Raw genomic sequence first — 22,824 nt, 5'->3', positions numbered from 1 at the left:
ATGGCATACCATCAGAATTAGTGGGAAGGAGATGCTCAGAACCTTGTGTTCAGGTCATGACCTGTTAAGAGAAGACCTAACACATTTTATTCAAGGTAATGACTGGCACTGGTGACTGTTACCATTCTATGTCTATTAAACTATTTTAACAAATTACTAAGGACATTTGACAGGTACAGAAAACAGCAGCATTGAGGGCAATAAGATCTACTTCCCTGTGCCATTTATAAGCTTCTGATTTGCAGAGATTTAAATCTAAGAGCTGGACAAAATGAGGTTTGACTCTACACAGTTCATGTCTGTTAAAGAACTAAAAGGGAAAAAAATGTACAGCGAGGAGAAAACTGCATTTGTTTCCTTCTCTGTTTCTTGGCTAAGGGCGGTACAGCTAACTCGACACCAGCTTTGTAGCCTCCAAGTGGGTAAATTTAAATTTCCTTCAGATAAATGTTTTCCCAAATGAGAAAATGCTATTTTTAATGAAACCAAATAGCCTTAATTGGTTGTGATGGGAAGTAAACTCAGAGATAAACACTGCATAAATAATTCAAGGCTTTCCATCTGGGGAAACTTCTTCCTGAATTGAACAGCGAATATTCAACCTAAGACTGTTTGCATCATCTGAAAAGCAACAATGGACATCTAAGCTACCTTTCAATTGCAAAGCTAAGACAAGGTAGCATTCTGAGACAACTACTATGAGTTTCATGAAATGGCTGCCCTCACCCCACACCAACACCCCTTGCCCATTCTTACAATGAATGCAAATTAAAACACTCATTTGTCCTCTCCTCTACCACAATGCTATTTAATTTAAAATAATTACTATGCTCAGTCTTGATTAAAAGGATGGGTAAGGAATGCTCCCAAGTTTCCAGGACATACATAATAAAATCCATCAAGTATTAAGGGCTATAATAAACATACAGGACAAAGTAAATAAGAATACAGAAGGGTAATTAATTCCAATGGGTGAAAAGAGGAAGCTTAATGGAAGAGCTGGCATTTGGGCTGGGCAATGACGTATCTGAGATTAGAAGGATATTAATAATAATGACAATATGGCTGCACAATATGTTATTGATTATTTTTATTTTTATTAATAGCCACAGCTAAGATTTCAGGAGTAGTTACTGTGTGTATTAAATGCTTTAAATACAATAGCTCATTTAATCTTAAAATAATCTCATGAGGTAAGCATTCCTAAGCCATTTTTTTTCCTTTTTTTTTGAGATACAGTCTGGCTCTGTCACCCAGGCTGGAGTGCAGTGGCGTGATCTCAGCTAACTGCAACCTCTGTCTCCTGGGTTCAAGTGATTCTCCTGCCTCAGCCTCCTGAGTAGCTGGGACTACAGGCATGTGCCACCATGCCCGGCTAATTTTTGTATTTTTAGTAGAGACGGGGTTTCACCATATTGGTCAGGCTTGTCTTGAACTTCTGACCTCAGGTGATCCGCCCGCCTCAGCCTCCCAAAGTGCTGGGATTACAGGCGTGAGCCACCACACCCGGCCAAGAGCCATTTTCAAAATAGAGAAACTGAGCAGAGAGAGGTTAAGTGACTTGCTCAGTAGTGCTCAGTTAGTAAAGGCCAAGGCTAAGAAGCTGCACTCTTCATCAGATTCCTGCACTCCAGCCTCTGGCTAATGCCAAGCATTTGAGATTGTGGCAGTATACAGGAAAGGTTCTGAAAAGAAGTTAAGAGAGAGTGTTCATGGCTCCAAAGAGGGTGCTGACTCCATTATCATTGGGAGCAAAAATTATCCTCCAAATACCCTACTGAGAAAATTGAAAATTTTCACCACGGTCTTTCGTGTTGCTTCTAGCTCCCTGTACATGCCAACTATCTGCACTAGGCCCCTATGATATTGATAAGCTGTCCTGTTTTCTAATGGATTTCAAAACTTTCTTCCACCGACAACTTTGTTTCTTCATTCACGTATTTTCTTCCTAATTGACTAGATTATACCACCCCTTAGACAACGGTTGTGTTTTCTACTGTTTAGGAACTCAAGAGTCTATCCTTTAACAATCATAAACCTGGCAGAAGTAAAAACAAGCAAACAAACAAACAAACAAACCTTAAATTCACGACCAAAGCTTATTCTTCTATACCTAAAACCAAGATGACCTAACTTCGAAGTATATGATCTATTTCTCTGAATTGCCGCATATTCAACAGAGAGCCAAAAAAGACCTTTTGCAACAGAGGATATTTTATCTGCCCTTTTAAAATAAAAATATTGCCTTCTTATTATCTTTGTTTATTCTCTTATGAGAAGGGCTCTAAACTGGTCACATAAAGGTAAAAAGAATTCTAATTGCATTATCCCAAGACAAATATAAAAATTCTTTAATAAAATAAACATGACCGCATTAAAATCATTCTGAAATAGGCAGAAAAGTCATTTAGTGATAATTGAATGTTGATTTAAAAAGTCTTGATGTGTGCAGCTGGAGAGAGAAAATAGGATATGAAAATAAACAAAATTATGTTTTGGAGAACAAAGCACTAAAGGTGTATCTATAGAGTTGATTCTACAAGATAAATATAGAAACCTAGTGGAAAAACATATTGGGCTTCTTTGTATTTGTTGAGATAATTTTATGTGATCAAATTAAACAGCACAGGAAAATGAGTTTTGCCTTTCTCATGCCTTCTGTCTGTTAAAAATGAAAATTTTAAACTGATGAACTTACCCCAACTTAGCCCAATAATCTTGACACGTCACTTAATAAAAAAAATTGTACCCTAAAGAGTACCTTCCAGTTGGAAATTTATTTTTACTACGTGTGCTTAATTGTACGTAAGTAAAAGATTTGACCCTTTTAAAGATGTGGGTCAAAGGATAAAGGTCACAACCCTAATTCCTATCCTGTGCTCCTTGATGTGTTTCTGGGACACAAACATGACATGAATTCAATGAATTCATTCAAGCACGGAATTAATCTTTACTGAACACCCAAATGCTGAGCACACAGGGATTCATAGGGCCTAAAGGGTTAGCATCTCAAAGTCTCACAAGAAAGACAACCGAGAAAGCAAGCACTAACAGCACAGAATTATAGAAGCTATGAAAGGAGAAGCTGTCACAGGAACACCTAGTAGAGGAACTGGAGTGGAGGTTGGAGGAGACCCTGAAGCCTTCTAGGATGAAGCAGCTAAGCTGAGACCCAAAGGAAAAGAGACAATATCAAATGGTCATGCAGGGTGGGGGTGCGGGAGGAAGAAAATTTCAGGCAAAAGAACACCATGCTTAAAAATTCATGATACAGAAAGAAAAGGTGAGACCTGGAATCAGAGATGAGTAAAACCTGAAATACGTCTGTCAGAAGATCAGAAAATCTAAATTCAGAAGGGGTTTTGGCATAACAAAGACACGCTGTAGAAATATCTGGTCTTTAAAATATGGACACTGGGACACCCAGGGACTTACTCCAAAGGCACAGGGTCACTTGGATCCTACCGGTGAAGCCCAGGTTTATTCCATACCTGTCGCTGGGCATGGCTTTATGACAGGCCAGGGCAAGGCTGGAAATACTACTGTTCACATCTCTGACTCCATAACTGGTGTGGAAGCTCCAGGTTATCCTTGTGCATCTCTGAGCTTGCCCCAAATCCTAGAGCCCCAGAAGCAACTGGCATGCCAGCAGTGCAAGATTTTCTGTGACCCTCTGAGAGGCAACATGCAAAGCAGTTAAGAGGTGAGGCAGGTCTGGGTTCTGACCTCATTTCACCATTCCCTGGGTATAATCCTGGGTAAACTAAAGCCTGGGTGTTTAATGGATGCTTAATCATTCATTAAACAAGGATGATTATGATGCAGAATTAAGAGGCGATGAGGGTTAAATGAGATAATGCAGGCACAGCACTCAGCACTGTGTGAGTCACATGGTCATAGTCAGTACAAGGAAGCCACCAGCATTATAGTCACTATCATCACCACAACCACCCCCATCACCATCATCAAAGTCCATATCTGCACCACCATCACTATGACTGTCATCTCCATCACCACCATCACAATGATCATTACCACCGTCATATCTGGGTATATGACATCTAATAGAAGATTTTGCAGGTAGAAATGAGAAGTTCCTTTTAGTCACCACTTGAATCCTGTATAATCTCCCACAATATCAGATGTGGAAGGGGGCAGGGGTTGTGGAGAGGCCAAAAGGTGATTTCTAAGCACAATGGGAGAAATCTAAAATTCAGAATTAGGAGTGGAAGGTTGTATGTGAAGGCAGAGGTTCGGCAGAATTTCCTCACATTACAAAAAAGGAGACATTCAAGGACATGCTCAATCCTTTGTTAATTTCAGACTAAAAGTCTTGTCTTGTGTGTTTCTAGAATTCTTGGATGGTATCATCTCAACCTTTTGACAACAATCTGCTTACCCATGAAAAAAGATCCCAGCATTCTTCAAGTACTACGAGGTAAGAAACAACATTCTGTCTCCTGGATTTATCAAATTTGGCATCCGAAAAGGCTTCTAAGTCTCCAAGTCAATCCTTCTCTGAAGCATGGCTGCAAAGAATTTACTCTGCTAGTCAATTACACACACACAAAATAGAGTAAATGTAAATGTTCAATAAACACTGAATATATTGTTAAGTGCCGAGAATAGAAAACTTGAGTATGTATCAACTCCTTTAATTCTCACAACCACCACAAGCATCAGGTATTACTACCCACATTTTACAGAGGAAGAGACAGAGACACTGAATGGTGAAGTCTTGACTCAGATTCACAAAGAAAAGTGGGCAGAGCCAGGACTCAAAGTTTGGTCTGTTCATCTGCATCCCAGGGGCTTGACCTCTATGTCTGTCTCCCATGTTGCCTCCAGTGCATAGCCTAAGTCAGTCACCCAAAGATGGCAAAACTGCGGAAACTCCTCTATATATGCAGAGGCCACACCCAGGCTCAAAATAGAAATCAAAGTGTGTTCACAGCTAGCCCCGACGTCCCTGACCAGGCTCTGACAAGCTCCTATACTCCGGTGCTCTATTTTCCACTTAAAAGCTGGACTCGGCTGGGCATGGTGGCTCACACCTGTAATCCAAGCACTCTGGAAGGCCAAGGCGGGCGGATCATGAGGTCAAGAGATGGAGACCATCCTGGCCAACATGTTGAAATCCCAACTCCACTGAAAATACAAAAAATTAGCTGGGTGTGGTGGCGCACGCCTGTAGTACCAGCTACGTGGGAGGCTGAGGCAGGAGAATCGCTTGAACCCTGGAGGTGGAGGCTGCAGTGAGCTGAGATTGCACCACTGCACTCCAGTCTGGTAACAGAGTGAGACTCCGTCTTAAAAAATAAAACTGGACTCACGTGCAACTTCGAATAAACTCTGTGAAGACAGTCGAAATTTTCTGTACTGTCTTAGAGAGCTTCAGTGGAACACAACATTACATGTCCTCATCATTACCCACAGCACATTTTCCCATAGGTGCTCACTGCCAGATAAGTACATTTCAAGTGTGCCTTTGTTACTGGCATCTTACAAGATGTTAAAACTGATATTTGGGCAGAAATTGTCTCCAATTTGTGAAACTTGGAACGTACTTTGGTATGTGAAATATAAATATGCTTAGAAAATGAAAATGCTTTCTTCTTATGTTCATTAGGAGGAGTCTTTCAAAATTTAGAGGCAACCCTCATGCTATATTTTATACACAGATGCAGGACGCAGCTATAAAAGCAACATTTTAAATATTAAAGACTTAGAGCTGGTTGTCGGCTGGAAAAGTAACTACCTATAAAAAATACTTAACACTGAAAACCATCAGAAACTAACAATTTCTTATTAAATCTACTTAATGTCAAGAATGTCTCACTAAGTGGGATAAGTTTTTAAAATATTTAACAGAGAGTCACTTGGAGGCTCAGAAGATATTTTTTATTAAACATACTTAATGATTAGCACTGCTGCTCTATGGCTGGGGGGAAAAAAGGCAAGTGCTGTAACTGTTACAAAGCAAAGGCGCCAAGTGTTTACAGCTGTGCTGGCAACGGACAGGAATCTTTATAAAGCATATTTAAGGCTCACCAGCTGCAGGAGTTGCTACATTGCTAATCACCCCAAATGCATTCTTAAATCAAATTTAAAACACGGTCATATTTGTTTAAATGATCTATCTATGAAATTAACTTCTCGGGATGGTAAACAATAGTTCTGTACATAGACTCCCTTCAGATCTACCAATAATTGAGACCTGAAGTTCACATTTCTGTACAAGCCCATGATTGGCCTTGAGAGAAGAAAAATGTAGAATAAACACCCATCACAATATTTGGAAAACATTCTGTGCTTTCGTGTAGTAATTACTCATCTTGTTTCCACAGTTTTATTAGAAAAAAAGATATTTTTTCCCCCTGTTGCATGAAAACACTTCTTACCAGAGATGGTAAGGACTTCCCAGAAATTTCTTACGAGCTTAAAAAAATTTTTTTTAACTTAAGTTGTACATACGTGTTAGAAGAGTAGACATAAAACACTTCTCTTTAAAAAAAAAAAAACAAAAAAACCACAACTCTTGGCTAGGGGTGGTGGCTCACGCCTATAATCCTAGCACTTTGGGAGGCCAAGGCAGGTGGATCACTTAACGTCAGGAGTTCAAGAGCAGCCTAGCCAACATAGTGAAACCCTGTCCCTACTAAAAATACAAAATTAGTCAGGCATGGTGGCATGTGCCTGTAGTTCCAGCTACTCAGGAGGCTGAAGCAAGAGAATTGCCTGAACCTGGGAGGCGGAAGTTGCAGTGAACTGAGATCATGCCACTGCACTTCAGCCTGGGTGACAGAGCAACACTCTGTCTCAAAAAATAAATCTCTCTCCGATCAGGAAAAGTAACTAATGAGTACTAGGCTTAATACCTGGGTGACTAAATATACAACAAACTACCATTATCCAAGTTTAGCTATATAACAAGACTGCACATGTACTCCTGAAGTTAAAATAAATTTAAAAATAGAGGAAGTTGGAAAAAAAAATCTCTCTATATATATCTCCATATATGTACATAGGCTCATTTGGGTGGGCTGTAACAACTGTGGTCATTAAGAAACAAAGCATGGCCGGGCAAGGTGGCTCACACCTGTAATCCCAGCACTTTGGAAGGCCAAGTCAGGAAGATTACTTCAGCCCAGAAGTCAAGACCAGCCTAGGCAACATGGCAAAACCCTCTCTCTACAAAAATATAAAAATTAGCCGAGTGTGGTGGCATGGGCCTATGGCCCCAGCTACTGGAGAGTCTGAGGTGGGAGGATAGCTTGAGTCTGGGAGGTTGAGGCGGCAGTGAGCCAAGATTGCACCACTGCACTCCAACCTGGGTGATAGAGCAAGACCCTGTCTCCAAAAAAATAAAAATAAAGAAAAAGAAAAAAGCATAACTATTCATTAGATAAGCAATAATGTGCTTAATCAAATGCTCTGCAAAGACCACACCAGGAGCTACAAACTCTCATTTTACTATGATTTTCCAACTTTGAAGGTGGGCCTGCATTACCAACTTAGGGTACATGTGGAGAGACTGTGCGAACAAAAAGAACAAAAATTAGTTTCCTGATAAAAATGACACATCTTGGGATCAATCATTTAATTTCCAAAACCCTAGACCAAACTAGTTTTATCCCCATTTAGTAGGTCAGAAAATAGGCAAAGAAAGGTTAAGTAACTTGTCCAAATAATAGAGCTGGGACATGAACCAGCTCTGGCCTATTTGACTTGACACTCCTTCTGGATGTCCTTCCAACATATCAAGGCTCAGTGTTAAGGACTAAATGTTTGCCCACCCCTACTCCCCTGAAATTCGTAGATTGAAGCCCTACTTCTCAGTGTGATGATATTTGAAGATGAGACCTTTGGGAAGTAATTAGGGTTAGATGAGGTCATGACAGTGGGGCCCTCATGATGGGATTAGCACCTTTATAAGAAGAGACAGCAAAGAACTTGCTGTCTCCCCAGGAATGCACAAAGAAGAGGTGAGACCTAATGAAACCGTGCCTGCATTTTGACCTGGGCCTTTCCAGCCCTCACCTCAGAACTGAGAAATTAATTTCTTATTTAAGCCATCTAGTCTACAGTATGTTGTCATGGCAGTAGGAGCAGATTAATACACTCAGCCACAGCCAAACAGTTCCTAGATGGATTCGAAATTTGACTATCGATGAAGAGTTGGATTTTGGCACACAAGAGTAGGTCCATGTAACCTGAACATCTGGACCAGAAGTTCTCAAATGGAGACGATTTTGCCCCCCAAGGGATATTTGCTAAGGCCTGCAGATATTCCAATTGTCACAACTTATAGGGGGCTGCTACCTGCTACTGGCATCTGTTGGATAGAGACCAGGGATGCTGCTAAACATCCTATAATGCAAAGAACACAGGGGCAGGGAGAGGTAGATTAAAGGTAAGAAATGAGGATTGGAGATATCAATTGAGACAATCAGGAAGTATGACATCAAGAGACAAATTCCACCAACCCGGTGATCTGGCACCATGTCAATAAAAATAACTTGTTTCCATATGAGCAAATGTATCCTTATATGACCTATGGGGCCAGCCACCCTAACCCTATCACTGAACTAGCTGTGTGTGCTGGGCATCAGTAATTTAACCACTCCTAGCTCCAGGTTCCAAATCTGTAAACAAGGGATAAAATAAGTACTTCTCTGATAAAGTCATTGGGAGATTAGATAATGCACGCAAAGATTATTATCATTAAATAATTACTATTACTGGCTTTTGTACATCAGGGAACACTGTGTGTGTGTGTGTGTGTGTGTGTGTGTGTGTGTGTGTGTGTGTGTGTGCGCGCGCGCGCACGCGCGCAGGAGGTAGGAAAGTGGTGGCAAACGAGCCTGAGTTTTCTGAGTGCAGAGCTGTGCACAGATGTGTCATCCCACAGCCACAACAAAGAGGAATGGAGTGTGCCCTGGAGGGCTCGATGATTTGCTCATGGCCATTTAATCAGAGGATGGTACGAGTTACCTAGCATTTGTCTTCTAGCTTGTTTTGAAGCACATTACCTTAGCTATGGCTTTTTTTGCTGTTTATTTACACTGTTTCCTTTTGGACCAAAATCTCAATAAAATTGCACTAGGGACATTTTTGTCTTTTTCCTTCCCAAGAAGTTGCATATCTAAGTGTACCATTAGAACTGATTCAGGTCAGTGAATCATACTAAACACCAATAAATGTGAGGCAAAAGCATGCCTAAAGCTAACACCCTTGACTTGTTTAACTCTTGAGTGGATTTCATGACAAACCGTAAGCATCACACAAAAATGTCACATTCTGCACTCTCTCATCCAATTCTCATTACAGTGTGGAGTGGCAGGAGAGGTGGCCACTGCTCCCAAATAATGCCAGGACTTGGACAGAAGAAAAGAGGATTCAGAAGCTGGGAAGAAAAAGAGGAATGCATTTTCAGTTTGCAATAACCCAGGACTTCATGTTCTTCAATATGGATTTCTTTTTTATCACATCATCTGGAATTCCTTATGGAGTTCTGAGATATTCCAAACCAGACTCACCTCCTTCAAGGCCTATTAAGGCCTATTAAGCTGTAACCCACAACCCCCACAAAACTCTGGTTCAGCTTATTTCCCTTAACCTATGCTATATTTTTCCAAAGTACTTCTCACCTTCTAACATATGCAATTATTTATGATGTTTTTGCATCTGTCTACCCCTTGCTAGAATAGAAGCTCCATGGTAGCAGGATTTTTTTTTTTTTTTTTTTTTTTTTTTTGGTCACTGACACATTCCAAATGCACAGAGCACTGTCTGGCACATAGAAAGCACTTGGTAATATGTTGAATACATCCCTGAATTAATGCGACATCAATTCTTCACCCATAAAACCTACAGTTAAAAATTAACAGTGCTCCCACCAATTGCTGGACATAGGCCTACAACCATGTAAGGCTTAGGTATTATCCAGCATCTGGGAGAACAGCTCCTCTCAGCAAAGACTGCATTTAAAACAAGGAAATTGTGCATTGGACGCACTCGCCAACTTTCCACCTAGAAGCTACAGCTCCTCCATTAGAGAATGATAAATGTCACTGTCATAATCAGAAATTTTCCGTGGTTTCCAATGTGCTTGCTTTTATGCTGAAAGCCAAAGCATTAATAAAGCAATTGAAGGAGTAGGATTGTAAGTCTATGAATGTCAGTGGCAAGGTTTCACATATGTCACTTTGCAATAATGAAGGACTTCAGAGACAGGGCTAGGGACTGAGCTGAACAGGACTACTTGTATTTCTTAAATAGGAGATAGTGAAGACAGGACCAAAAGCAAATAAATGAGAAAAATGAAGGCAAATTCAATTAATCATTTCACCTACTGACACTTTAATGCATTATTGTTAGAACTACTCTGAAATGTCCTGGAAGATTATTCACACCTTCTCACCCCACCCCACCCCATTCATTTTTCAGGGCAAGAAAGTTGAACTGCAACCTTTCTGATTGGCTTTTACATTTGACAGTGCTATTCCCATTTCCAGGTGATGCTGAGGTTTTTGAAATATCAGCCCTGCCTGATGACCATGAATTCATGTTACTTTCTTCTAGCTCTGGCTTTTACTTGGGGAAGAGAAAATGGTCTCCAAATTCAGAGTCTGAAAACAGTGCCATTTTCAAGCCCCAAACAGAGACTCGGTGTTCAGATTTTAACTTTAAATTTACTGGAGGGTTTTGCCATTCCCTGATCTAGCAGAGCTAACTTGCTCAGAGGCCTGGAGGTCTGTCTCGGTGGAGTCCCCACTATAGGACTCCTGTCCCGCCTTGGAACATTTAATATTCCCATCCATCACCTGAATCAATACGGTGCAGTCCTCCTCCCCAAGAAGGAGCCATGGACAGGGATGGCCACATAGACTAAGTTAATTTAAAAGTAATAGAGTGAGATTGCTCCCATTACATTTATTGAACCAGCACCTCCAGCAGCTGGCTGAGGGGGTGGCCAAGTATATTGTGGAGAAAGATACAGAAAACTCATCAAAGCCATGGCTTTGATTTTATTTATTTTTTAATCATTCATCCTTGTCTGCTGCCAGCACGGACATTTAAAAAATTTCTTTTGAGTGGAGGGATGCTGACTTGGTACTGTTGTAATGCCTTTATCACCTGACTATACAAGTTTCCATCAGAACAGAGAAATGTATACCAGCTGTTAAGAATTTTAATGGATATCTACCTCTAAGTGTAACTGACGAACTAGGAAGACTACAAGAGAGAAGAGTTTGAAAGACATTCTACCAACAGACTCACACATGGCTCTGAGCAGCTTGCTGCCTTTCCAAAAGACCCCACAATCAGACCTCACGCAAGTTCTGAACTGCATCAACACCACTCACTGGACTTACTAGCTGAGTGACCCAAGGCTGGTAGCCTCGTCTCTTTGTACTTCAGTTTCCTGACATGATGTGTATGAAAATAATACCAACACCGCAGGTTTCCAGTGAGAATTAAAATACAGTTGACCCTTTAATAACATGAGTTTGAACCGCAAGGGTTTGCTTTTTCCAAACAAATGCAGATTGAAAATAAAGTATTCTCAGGATGCAAAACCCATGTATATGAAGGACTGACTCTTTGTATACTTGGGTTCCACAGGGCTGACTTTGAACTTGAGTATGTGAGCATTTTGGTATATGCGGGTATAATACAGGGGTTGCAGAACCAATCCCCTGTATTAGCTTGTATTATCATTTTTTCCATAAGGATCATCAGCTGGCCGGGCTCAGTGGCTCATGCCTGTAATCCCAGCAATTTGGGAGGCCGAGGCAGGAGGATTACCTGAGGTCAGGTGTTCAAGACCAGCCTGGCCAACATGGTGAAATCCCGTCTCTACCAAAAATACAAAAATTAGCTGGGCATTAGCGGGCGCCTGTAGTCCCAGCTCAGTCCCAGGCTGAGACAGGAGAATCGCTTGAACCTGGGAGGCAGAGGTTGCAGTGAGCTGAGATCACACCACTGCACTCCAGCCCGGAGGACAGAGTGAGACTCCGTCTCAAAAAAGAAGAATCATCAGTCAACAATGAGGGTTGCTGGAAACCTCAAAAGAGTAGTCAAGGTAGTTGTTACTAAACTCTCTCCCCCTTTAATTTGCATCCACTCCAAAAAAGTACAGGGAAGCCAGGCATGGTGGCTCATGCCTGTCAACACAACATTTTGGGAGGCCAAGGCAGGAGGATTACTTGAGCCTAGGAATTCAAGACCAGCGTGGAACACAGGGAGGCCCTATCTCTGGTGGGGGGTGGGGTGGGGGAAGATAGGCATGGTATGTGTGCACCTGTGGTCCTAGCTACTTGGGAGGCTTAGGTGGGAGGATCACTTGGGCCCGGGAAGTTGAGGCTGCAGTGAGCCATGATGGCACTACTGCACTCTAGCCTGGGCAACAGAGTGAGACCCTGTCTCAAAAAAAAAAAAAAAAAATGTATAGGGAGCAGTTGAGAGTAGATACCAGGGATACCAAATCTCAGCAAGGAAGAGAGAGAAGCCTTCCTCTGAAAGTGACATTTGAACTGAAGCTTTAATAAGAAGAGTCTGGAAAGACTCTTCTCAGAGGTAGGACAAAGCAGGAAAGTAGGTTCATAGGTCCTGAGGTGGGAAGAGGCAAGGCCTTTTAAAGAAGGTCATTAAAGCTGGAGCAGAGAGAAAAGGGGAAAGAGTATTTCCAGATGTAACTGGGCTGGGAGGCAGGAGCCGGGTCACACACATATAATACTTTTATAGGGCATCTATACCAGCATGTCACAGGCAAATTGAACATCCAATGTGAGATTAAAACAAGATGAACTCATCATGTCACTATCTTAGAACTAGGTCGGTCATTCAACCATTTCAATATTATCTTGCGGGCGCGCATTTATAGATAAGCCTGTGCAAATTCTGCCATCTGATTCCCCTTAGCATTAATAGTTCTGCCTGACAAAACCATCTGCACCGGCCTAACACTCCACTCTTTAAGTCTCTTACACATGAAGAGGCGTCATGATTTTTCACTGATCTGAAATTAAAATTTCCAGCCATAAAAAATATATTTAGATCCAAGGCTACATGTCACTCCTGAAATCCTGTCATTTAAATCACGTTAGGCATTGAATGAGATATAGGTGAAATTTAACTTTCACTGCATTTTAGTCTCGATCATGGCAAATTTATAACTCAGGAGTAAATCCTGCTGTCAAGGAAAACGTCTTCACTAAATCAGATTTGTTGCTTCCCTCTTTCCTTCAACACTTTTCTAAAAAAAAAAAATGGGAATGCTCTTCAACAAAATCCAGTTGTTTTGTCTCTTCCTAGCCACAAAGGCTCTACTGAGTTGCCAGTTTAGCCACTGGAAACTCCAGAATTTCCTACAATAGTATATTCGGTATTCAATTTGCTCAGCAAATGGTGTGTTGGATATTTCTACTCAAATCCATATTGACTAAATCTAAAGCAATTGCTTGGGGAAAGGTCACTAAAGAGCTTTCTTGTAGCTGAATTCCATTTCAGTCCCTCTCCCCACATGACTTTCAGGGAATAGGTGGCACTTTTGACTAATCCTATATTTCTCAAAGCAAATGTGCCCACTGGCTCCTGTGAACATGAGTTTTCCTTGTACTTCTCTGGCTAGTCCAACTCTGTGTTCTCTGCAGGCCCATCTACCTTCCCCAAGATGTCTTCTGAAGGCTGGTGTAACTCACAGCTCAGGGGAACCAGTACACACTCAATCCATCTGTCCCAGGAATTCTCATTAGCCCTATGGCATTAATTTCCATGTGCATACTAATGCCTCTCAAATCTTTATTTCCAGTTCTGACTTGTGTCCTGAGTGGCAGACCCATCTAACCAACTGGTTTCTTAGACATTTCCAATTGGATATATCTACATATATCTAAAACAGAATTCATCCTCTTCCTCCTACACCCACCACTTCCACAGAGCTCACTGTCTCAATGGAGCACTGCCTTTGGACCTAGTTGCACAAACCAAAACCCTTGAAATAATGTCTCTATCTTCTCTCCATAACTAACACCAAGAATTGTCAACCTCATTTGCCAAACATCCCTTAAATCAGTCCACTTCTTAACCCGGCCCCTGCCTCCAATCAGATCTAGATTAGTAACCACCGTCACTTAGCTGTATTACTTTAAGAGCCTCCCAAGGTAATTTTACACTGCAGGTCATTCCATCCCACCATCCATTCCCCATTCCCGGTCATCTACCAGGATCAGGTAGCTCACTGCGCTACTTCCTTCTTCACAACGCTTCGAAGGATTCTCATCTCCCTTAAAATAAAATCCAAACTCATTACTGTCATATCCCCTGTCTACCTCTCCATATCATGGCTATCTTATTTTCATTCTGTCCATAGCCATCCGAGACTTCTGCAAATGTGCCACTCTCTTCCTAAACACTGGGGCTTGCTGCAGTTTTCCCTGGACACACATTTCCCCACGTTCTCCTATCCAACTCCTCTATATTCTTTCTGTTTCAGAGAATATACCACTCTTCTTTGGAAGTAAACCCATTGCTTCTAGGCTAGGTAAGCCACTCATCTTATTTTCTTCCTATGTAGCCTGCAGGTCACCTGTTGTATTACAATTGTAATTAGAATATGAGTTCTATCTTATTCGCCTGACACATGAGCTGATATACAGTTACTCCTAAACACCTATTTGTTGATTAGGTATTTGTTCATCCTTCCTTCAATACTTTTGTTAAAAAACTGAAATCGTTTCAATAAAATCCAGTTGTTTCATCTTTTCCCAGCCATAAAGGCTCTATTAGAGTTGCCAGTTTAGCCAGTGGAAATTTCAGAATTTCTTACAATAGTGCAATTGGTTTACACCAACAAATTGTGTCTTGGATATTTTTATTCAAATCCGTATTGACTAAATCTAAAGCATCTGCTTTAGATTTACCCAGGCAGTGGGGGGTCAGTCTAAGTTCCTGCCCCATTCCAGAGGCAAATCAGCCTTCATCCCAAATGAATTCAATGACAATTCCTTGTTTTGTTCAGTTTTTTGAACAATTAATTCCATTATAGAGACTCACATATCCTCAGACTTGTCTGCAATTCAGCATTTCTCATTTCATACTGTTTGCTGTTCATTAACTGTCCATGAGTGCATCTCACCTCCCAAACTGGGTTTTGTGATTGATGACTCTCCCACCACCCCAAGATTCACGCCTCCTCCAGTGCTCACTTGCTGGTCAACTGATTGATCATTGATGACATCTCCAGTAAAAGTGTAATTCCCTTTACCCATAATCATGAAACATGCCCAAGCTGACTAATGCCGATTTAACCACAACTCTACAATAAATCCATAGGCTGAAACTTTCCATTTATGCAAATGTAGCATTCATTAAAAAATACTAATTAGTCTTATGTACATATTTTTCTTCCTCCCTACCTCTAAAAGTTCCTTAAAGCAATATTTCAATTAGACTGTTTTCATGAGGAATCTGGCAGGTGGATTTTAGGATGCTCAATAAATATCAGTTTGAAAAACTAATTAAGCTTTGGGTGAGAGGGGGAGTAATGTGTCAACATGGCCTTAGTTCAAAAAACGCAGGAACTGACTTAAAAAAAAAAAAAAACAGGGAAAATTTTTCCATCATTTTAGAACTGTGTGTATATGTAAAACACCTATCTGCATAAAGTTAAACCTGTGTTTGGATATACATGATTTCACTAAAAGCCTCATGCAATTTAAAACTTGAGTAACTCAGGATACACAAATGATAGAGGCAAATTGCAAACAATATATTTATTCATCAAACCCCTATCCTTTAACAGAATGTAAAGATAATCATGAAAGCAATGTATAAAGTCATTCAACCAGAGTCAGAAAATGCGAGTTAGAAAATCAGATTGGACAATGTCTTGTGACAGGTGGAAGGTGGCCAGGCAATATGAAATGCACTGTGTTATTTTAGGAATATTACTCTTGCATGTTATTCATAATTCACATTTTATCATCACTTATAATATAAAGTTTAAAATAAATGCAAGGTCTTATGGAGGAAGACCTGATTTTACTGAAGAAAAGATGCAGTTCTGTTAATGTGTGTGAATGTTTTCCCTTCATCCTCCCTCCTTTGGGCACAATCAGAATGGGAAATGATTGGCTGGAATAAAAGAGGTTTGAAGGTCACCCATGTTGTAGTCAATTCGCCTTGGGTTTTAATTTATGTGTTTTTAAAATGTGGACAGCATCCAGATGGTAAGTTTTCCAATGAAGATGGATAAATTAATAAATAAATAACCCAAGCATCCTTTCAGAGGACATGCTGATATTTTGACTTGTTCATAAATAATATCTAGTGTTTTAGCGTTTTTAAGGGTGTGCTAGGAATGTGAATTGTAAGCAGATACCTCTGGTCACCTTTTGATAACGAGCCCATCTTTAAATAATAGCTTTCTCTTCCTTTCTGGGACGCACATTTGAAGCTTGTGACAGTGAGAAATGCACTTGTGAGAATGAAGTAAGCAGTGTCTCCAAATGGACTCTAACTCGGACCTGTGTTAGTCCTCCTTGATTCAGATACTGAACTGTGTCCAGAAGATACACATAGAATTCTTGCAAGACCTTGAGATTTGAGGCTATCCTAGATGCATCTGGCCCTTCACAAGTCAGAATACACACATTCTTAGTGTGTGTGAGAGAAGACACTCACACACACTAGGGAGTCTGCTGAGTGCCCCATTTTCCGGAAACAGGATCACAGGTATAGGCCCATGTCTGCCATGTATGTTGTGCATTCCATGGCCATAGCCAACTGGACTGGACCAAGTAATGACCACCTGACCCACGATGGACCAATGAGGTTGTCGTTCCTGGGTCTTTGGCATTAGGCCAAAGGACTCTCAGTGAGTATCAACTCATAATCTGCAAACTCAAAAAAGCATTAGGAACCAGACTATATGACACCAACTAAAAGAAGCTGTCTACAGCAGAAGGAGGAAATGTCCAAGACACAAACAAAAGCTAAAGATGCAATAAAAGACTTCTGTCTCCTTTCTAGCCCCTGTCTAGCCACATTTGTACCACTGAGTTTCATTAGACACTCCTATATTTTAAAAATAAACAATCTTTTTATGTTTAGTCTGACTTGAGTGTGTTTCTGTTATGTGCAACCCAGGAATGCTAACAAAGCCTTGGTATAAAACAATGTTCTTCCAAATTGTGACCTGACCTCCTTGATGGCCACCATGCAACATAACATAATACGGTGGCAAGGCTTAAATATGAATGGAAACGTTTGTGGATATTCGGAAATGTAATCGTAATACCTCAGCATTCTTATTCCTCTTATGAACTAAACAATTTTCTTCTGACTGAATTAACAACAGGATTTAATGAAACCACACATTTCATAATGTGTTTGGTCATGCATTTCAGTTTTGTTTGGAATCAGAATCACTCCTCTCCTAGAATATGACAGATTCAACTCTTAAAAATGTATAGGCTGTAATTAGCATATCATTGCCAGAAACATAAGAATATTTTCCAGAGTAATGTAGATGTCACCACAAAAAGATCATTTTGAAGAGCTCTTTATGACAAAAAAATGCATACCTTTCAAAAATATATTAAAAGGGCATCTTTAAAAGTGGCTCTCCTTTCTACCGAAGACTTCTTTTCTCCTCTTTAGAACAAAGAACATGCAGATTCTGACTTCCAGTAAACCACTGTCTTATCCTTTCAGTAATTAATGGATGCTTTGATACCAAGGAATCCTAAAGAACATTTTTCAAGCCTTAAATGCAGGCTGGGCTGATTCACACATAACACATCTAAAAAGATCTGGGGAATAAATAATCACGAGTTGCAAACACTTGCCCGGAGCAGTTGGGCACCAACCAGATTTCCAACAAGTGATGTGATTTTTTATTATAACAAGGAAAATTACTTACTGAAACACAAAAAAAAGTGCCTCTCTTCCTAATCCCCGGCCTTGTCCTATAGACGAACACACACATTTCCTGGGTGATCATTTAGCAAATCCTTTTTTTAAAAAAATCACACTGGCTCTGGGGCACGTTTTTTGATGGATTTAAAAAATCTGTGCCCACAAAGGAAGTTTATTTCATTGGCTAGGCTTCTGACTAGGTTAAAATCTGATTAAGCTAGCCTACAGGTAAATGTCTGTCAGCTGCTTGGCTTAAAATATGAGTTGGCACTTGAAAATATTTGGAAAAATTAGATTTTGCAGGGTGTAGAGGCTTTTTCAGGTAAGCGACAAATTATTTTTAAGCAGACACTTGCTTTCAGCCAGGATCTCAAACACTGAAGACACTGGCTGCTGAATGGGGTATGTGAGGAGCTGATTTATGCTGACACAGCTCACTGCATTTTTCAGGGGATGGTGGGGTGGCAGGAGGAATGCAATAGAAATGAGGCCGCCAGTCACCTTCTATGACCAGGATCAGAATAAAGTATAGCGACTGGAGGTCAGTTTAAGGGACACAGCTCTGGAGACATGGCATTGGGTGGGACAAAGACTTCCTTGTCCTCATAATGTTCCTCGGAGCTAGATCAGCCTGGAAGTTAGGTCTTCTCCACACTATCAGTTAGTGATTTTTAAATCATTTGCAGAAAAACCATTTTAGATTAATGTAATAAGCGTCATCCCCAGTTTGTTCTACTAACTAGCCATGGAGAAGGGGGATCTACGATTAAAAAAAAGAAAACAGGGCAGGGGGAGAGAATTTAAACAGAGAATATCTACACTGACTCTAAATGATTTGACTCAGTAGTAGTAAAAACAATAGGAATAGCAGACAATAATAATTGCTCCTATTCATTTGCCCATATGTCTGGCATCTTGCCAGGTACAATCAATACACTATTTGTTTTGTTTTACACAACAATCTAAGCAGAATTTTCTTATATCTTTTTTTTTTTTTTTTTTTTTATTCTGTTTCCCAGGCTGGAGTGCAGCAGTGCAATCTCGGCTTACTGCAACCTCCACCTCCCGGGTTCAAGCGATTCTCCTGCCTCAGACTCCTGAGTAGCTGGGACTACAGGCACGTGCCACCACGCCCGGCTAATTTTCTGTATTTTTAGTAGGGACGGGGTTTCACCGTGTTAGCCAGGATGGTCTTGATCTCCTAATCTTGTGATCCACCCACCTTGGCCTCCCAAAGTCCTGGAATTACAGGCGTGAGCCACCGTGCCCGGCCTCTAATACGTGTTTTTAAGGTGAGAAAACTGAGGCTTGCATAAGTAAAGTTACATGTCTAGGTCATGCAGGCAGCAGTAAAGGGCCCAGCATTCAAACCTGGGCACACGTGTCTGTGTTCAAATCTCATGCTCTAACTCACTGTGTTATTCTTTGTGCCTCTTGGGTGATCAGAAGGGAGGTGCCCATGGTAGCCATAAAACTTTACTGAGATACAGAACAGTCAAGACACATGGAACATAAGAGCTTGTCTAGGAAGTAAAAAATAAGAACAAGTAGTTAATATAAAAAACACTTGAATGTCAAGAACATTGCATTTTCAATCTTTAAGCATGAAGTTTCTAAGACCTCTGTAACCAAGAAAGACTAAGGCTAATCAAAGGTCAACATTTAATACAGTCATCATCAAACCCTTGTATGTGATAAAAGCTGCTTCAGCCTAAGAAATCAATTCCATTATGGCTATTTATGCAGTGATGCTAGTAAATCTATGAGAAATAAACTGGCCTCACTTACACCATTGATTACCCAGGCTTAAGACAGATGGCACTGCATACTTTAATGCCTGGGTCGCAAAATCATTTTTCTCTTTAATAACATACCCTTTATTGAAAAAGAAATCATTTAAGCATCATGACAATAAAGCATTGCAATTTCCATTAACCTTTTCAAAAAGTTGTGATTACAAATGTATCAGTAAAATATGGGAAAGAATATAAAAATGGTTTTGCCTTCTAAAAGCCAATTTGTAAGGAAGCCACTGCTAGAGATTTTCTCTTCTAACTCTAGTAAAAATTAGTTAGGTCATCACTGAAGACTATACAGAGCCTACTTAAACAATGTTTTCAAACTAGATAATTTTTCATTGTGCCTTTATGTGAAAACATTTACAATTTTTACATTAGTTCATAAAAGAATTGTTCTGAAGCTTGGCAATTTTTAAGGACAGGTAGATACCTGAGGGAAAAAACATTTGAAAAATTGAGGTCACATGAAAAGACTTAAAAGGGAAAAAAATTACTCCATAATGGTTACATTTTACCGCTGTCAACACAACAAAACCTTAGAACCCTTTGAGATCCTAATCAAGCAATTTAAAAAAATAGATGAAAATTTGGGTAATGTAAAATAAGAAAAGTAGTCATCAAAAAAACTGAAAAAAAAAGGGTTTTCCCATTATATTTAATTGAAAATTCCAAACAAATAATTGGAGATAAAGGAACACAAACACTAAGCTTTCTCAGAGTCCTTCCCAGTCCTTTTGCCAAGGTTTCTCTAACACCAAAGCAAAATGTAAAGCAAAATTCCCCATAGTAACATTAACACATCTGCATCACAAATATGTGTTGCTATATATATACGTGCATTCAGACCTATAATTTTTTTTAACAATTAGTTCATTTCTTAAGCACTGAGGTGGGTAGTGACAGCTAAGACACCACATATTAAAAATTTTTAGTGTTTCATCCCACTCCCTGTTGCAGTGTCTAACTCTGATTTCACTGCCCACATGCGAAAACTGGACCAGCTCCCAGCCTATTATATAAAGCTCTCCCTTCTAACTGGGGTCACAAGCATGACTTTCATACTCCTGGAAGATAACTTTTATGCCAAAAAACAACAAATTGCTAGGGTTAGGTCGACACAACAGAGGCAGCAACCTGCTTTGAAAGATAATTACTGAAAATGTGGTAAATAATTTCCCATTATCTGATACTGATGAATTGGAAAATCTCATGTCGAAATTCACAAAACACAGCCCTATTTATGTCCCTAAACCCAAGCAGTATGAAGTCAAGTCTAAAGCATTTATCAGATCTACTGAGTTTAAGTAAATTCATTAGTTAATCCATCCTTATCTATCAGATAACACATTAGGGGTTGCAGAAGGAAAACCTGCATCCAATAATGTTTACTTTCTTTAAAAACCCACTTGGTAAGAAAGGGTAAATATGAAGAAATGGCCAAAAATATTCTACAGGGAAGGGAATAAACTGGAAACTTTACCCATAGCTAGTGAAACTCATATCAACTCTGACTTGACTTACTTCCATTCCATTTCTGCTTAAATACAGGAAGTGCAGGCTACCTAAGCGTGATGGAGTAGAAAATTAAAATCACTTAATCACAGTAGCAGTGCCAAATATTCTTTTGAAGTTACCTGGCATTAAAAAGTGTATGCTCTATTCCTTTTTCTTTAACAAAAATCTCACAAAATAGTGACCTTTCATTATCACTATTGCCAAAATAATTATATCATGGACAAGTGGGGAGATGGGTGTTCTGTAAAAGTATCTTGATAAATGGAGAAATTTATTCCTTTCTATTACCAGGTTGGGTTAAACCAAAGCACTGAATTAACACAAAAAGGACTTGCAAGTGAACGTCTAGAAAATAGTTGGCAATGTATGTTAATTACCTTGATTTAGATATTCCATAATGTACACATATATCAAAACATCATGTAGTGTACCATAAACATAGTTGTCAGTCAAAAAATATTTAAAATTTAAAAAAGAAAACTACACTAAACAGACACTCTTACAACAGCCTTGTTTCACTTGTCTTTCCAATAATGACAGAAAGCTAGACCCCCTTTCTTGTTTTTGAACCTCTTCTTGTCTAAGAAAACAATTAGGATACATCCTAAGATAAGCTTTTCATTGAGGATTCAAGTATTCCCCAGCAATAATGTGGACAATAACACCATTATTGAAGGATTACTGCACAACATCTCATGTTCTCATGAGCATTTCTGAAAAACTTCACATTTACTGAGGGTTTACTATGTTCCAAAACACTGCCACAACTAGTACCTTCTTTAATGCTTACCTCAAAACAGTAGGTAGGTTTTAATCTCTTCGCATTTAAGACTTGGTTTTGCCAGGTAGCCTTGGAATCTCAACAGTCTCCCTAGGTTTCCATATCCGTAATAAAGGCAGATGTTGGATGAATCTAAATTTAGCCATTTTTGGTAACTGTGCACGAAAAAGATTTTTGTTTGTTTGTCGAGGAGTAAACAAGGATGATGGCTAGAGAGGAAAGTAATGCATACTCAAAAATATACTTGGAGGAGTGCATAGGAATAAGAAAGGCTCCAAACCAGATGGAGCACTTACAACTTTAGAAGAAAAATGACTGGAGAAATCCCAGCAAGAAGGTAAAAAGAGGAGTGAAAAAAACAGGGTCTTTGGCTGAAATTTGCAAATATACACAGAGAGATATACACTCATAGTAACACTGCTAATGAAGAGTTGAGGTAAATTTCATCATAAGTCTGTTTTTGATTAATTCCATCTTTGGCTAAGGAAAAGTTCTAGTTTCCTGATGTTTCAATTAGTATTATGTGGGAGAGAACCACAATATCTGTTCATTAATATATTTATATCTGAGGTTAATTCAAGGTTGTGTTTAAATATAACACAGAAATATAATTAACTCAAGATAATATGCATTGTTAGCATTATTGTTTTTTTCTGTTTCATTACATTATTTAGAGCAAGTAATTTAGTCATAATATATATAGCTGTAAAGGTAAGCTGCAGCCTTTTGAGGTCAAATTTAATTAATTGGTGATGTATTTTCTTAATTTTGTTTTGAATGTATTAATTATATTGTTTTAATAAA

General features: G+C 39.6%; 1 protein-coding gene across 2 annotated transcripts in view; it reads right to left on the bottom strand.

Moving 5' to 3' along the window:
- The window catches only part of PTPRG (protein tyrosine phosphatase receptor type G), a 733,855-nt gene that overhangs the window by 248,511 nt on the left and 462,520 nt on the right, over positions 1-22,824 (bottom strand). The window lies entirely within an intron of this gene.

This window comes from Pan paniscus, chromosome 2 (assembly GCF_029289425.2).
Source record: "Pan paniscus chromosome 2, NHGRI_mPanPan1-v2.0_pri, whole genome shotgun sequence".
Classification (NCBI taxonomy): domain Eukaryota; kingdom Metazoa; phylum Chordata; class Mammalia; order Primates; family Hominidae; genus Pan; species Pan paniscus.
This window is presented reverse-complemented; position numbering and strand designations above follow the sequence as displayed.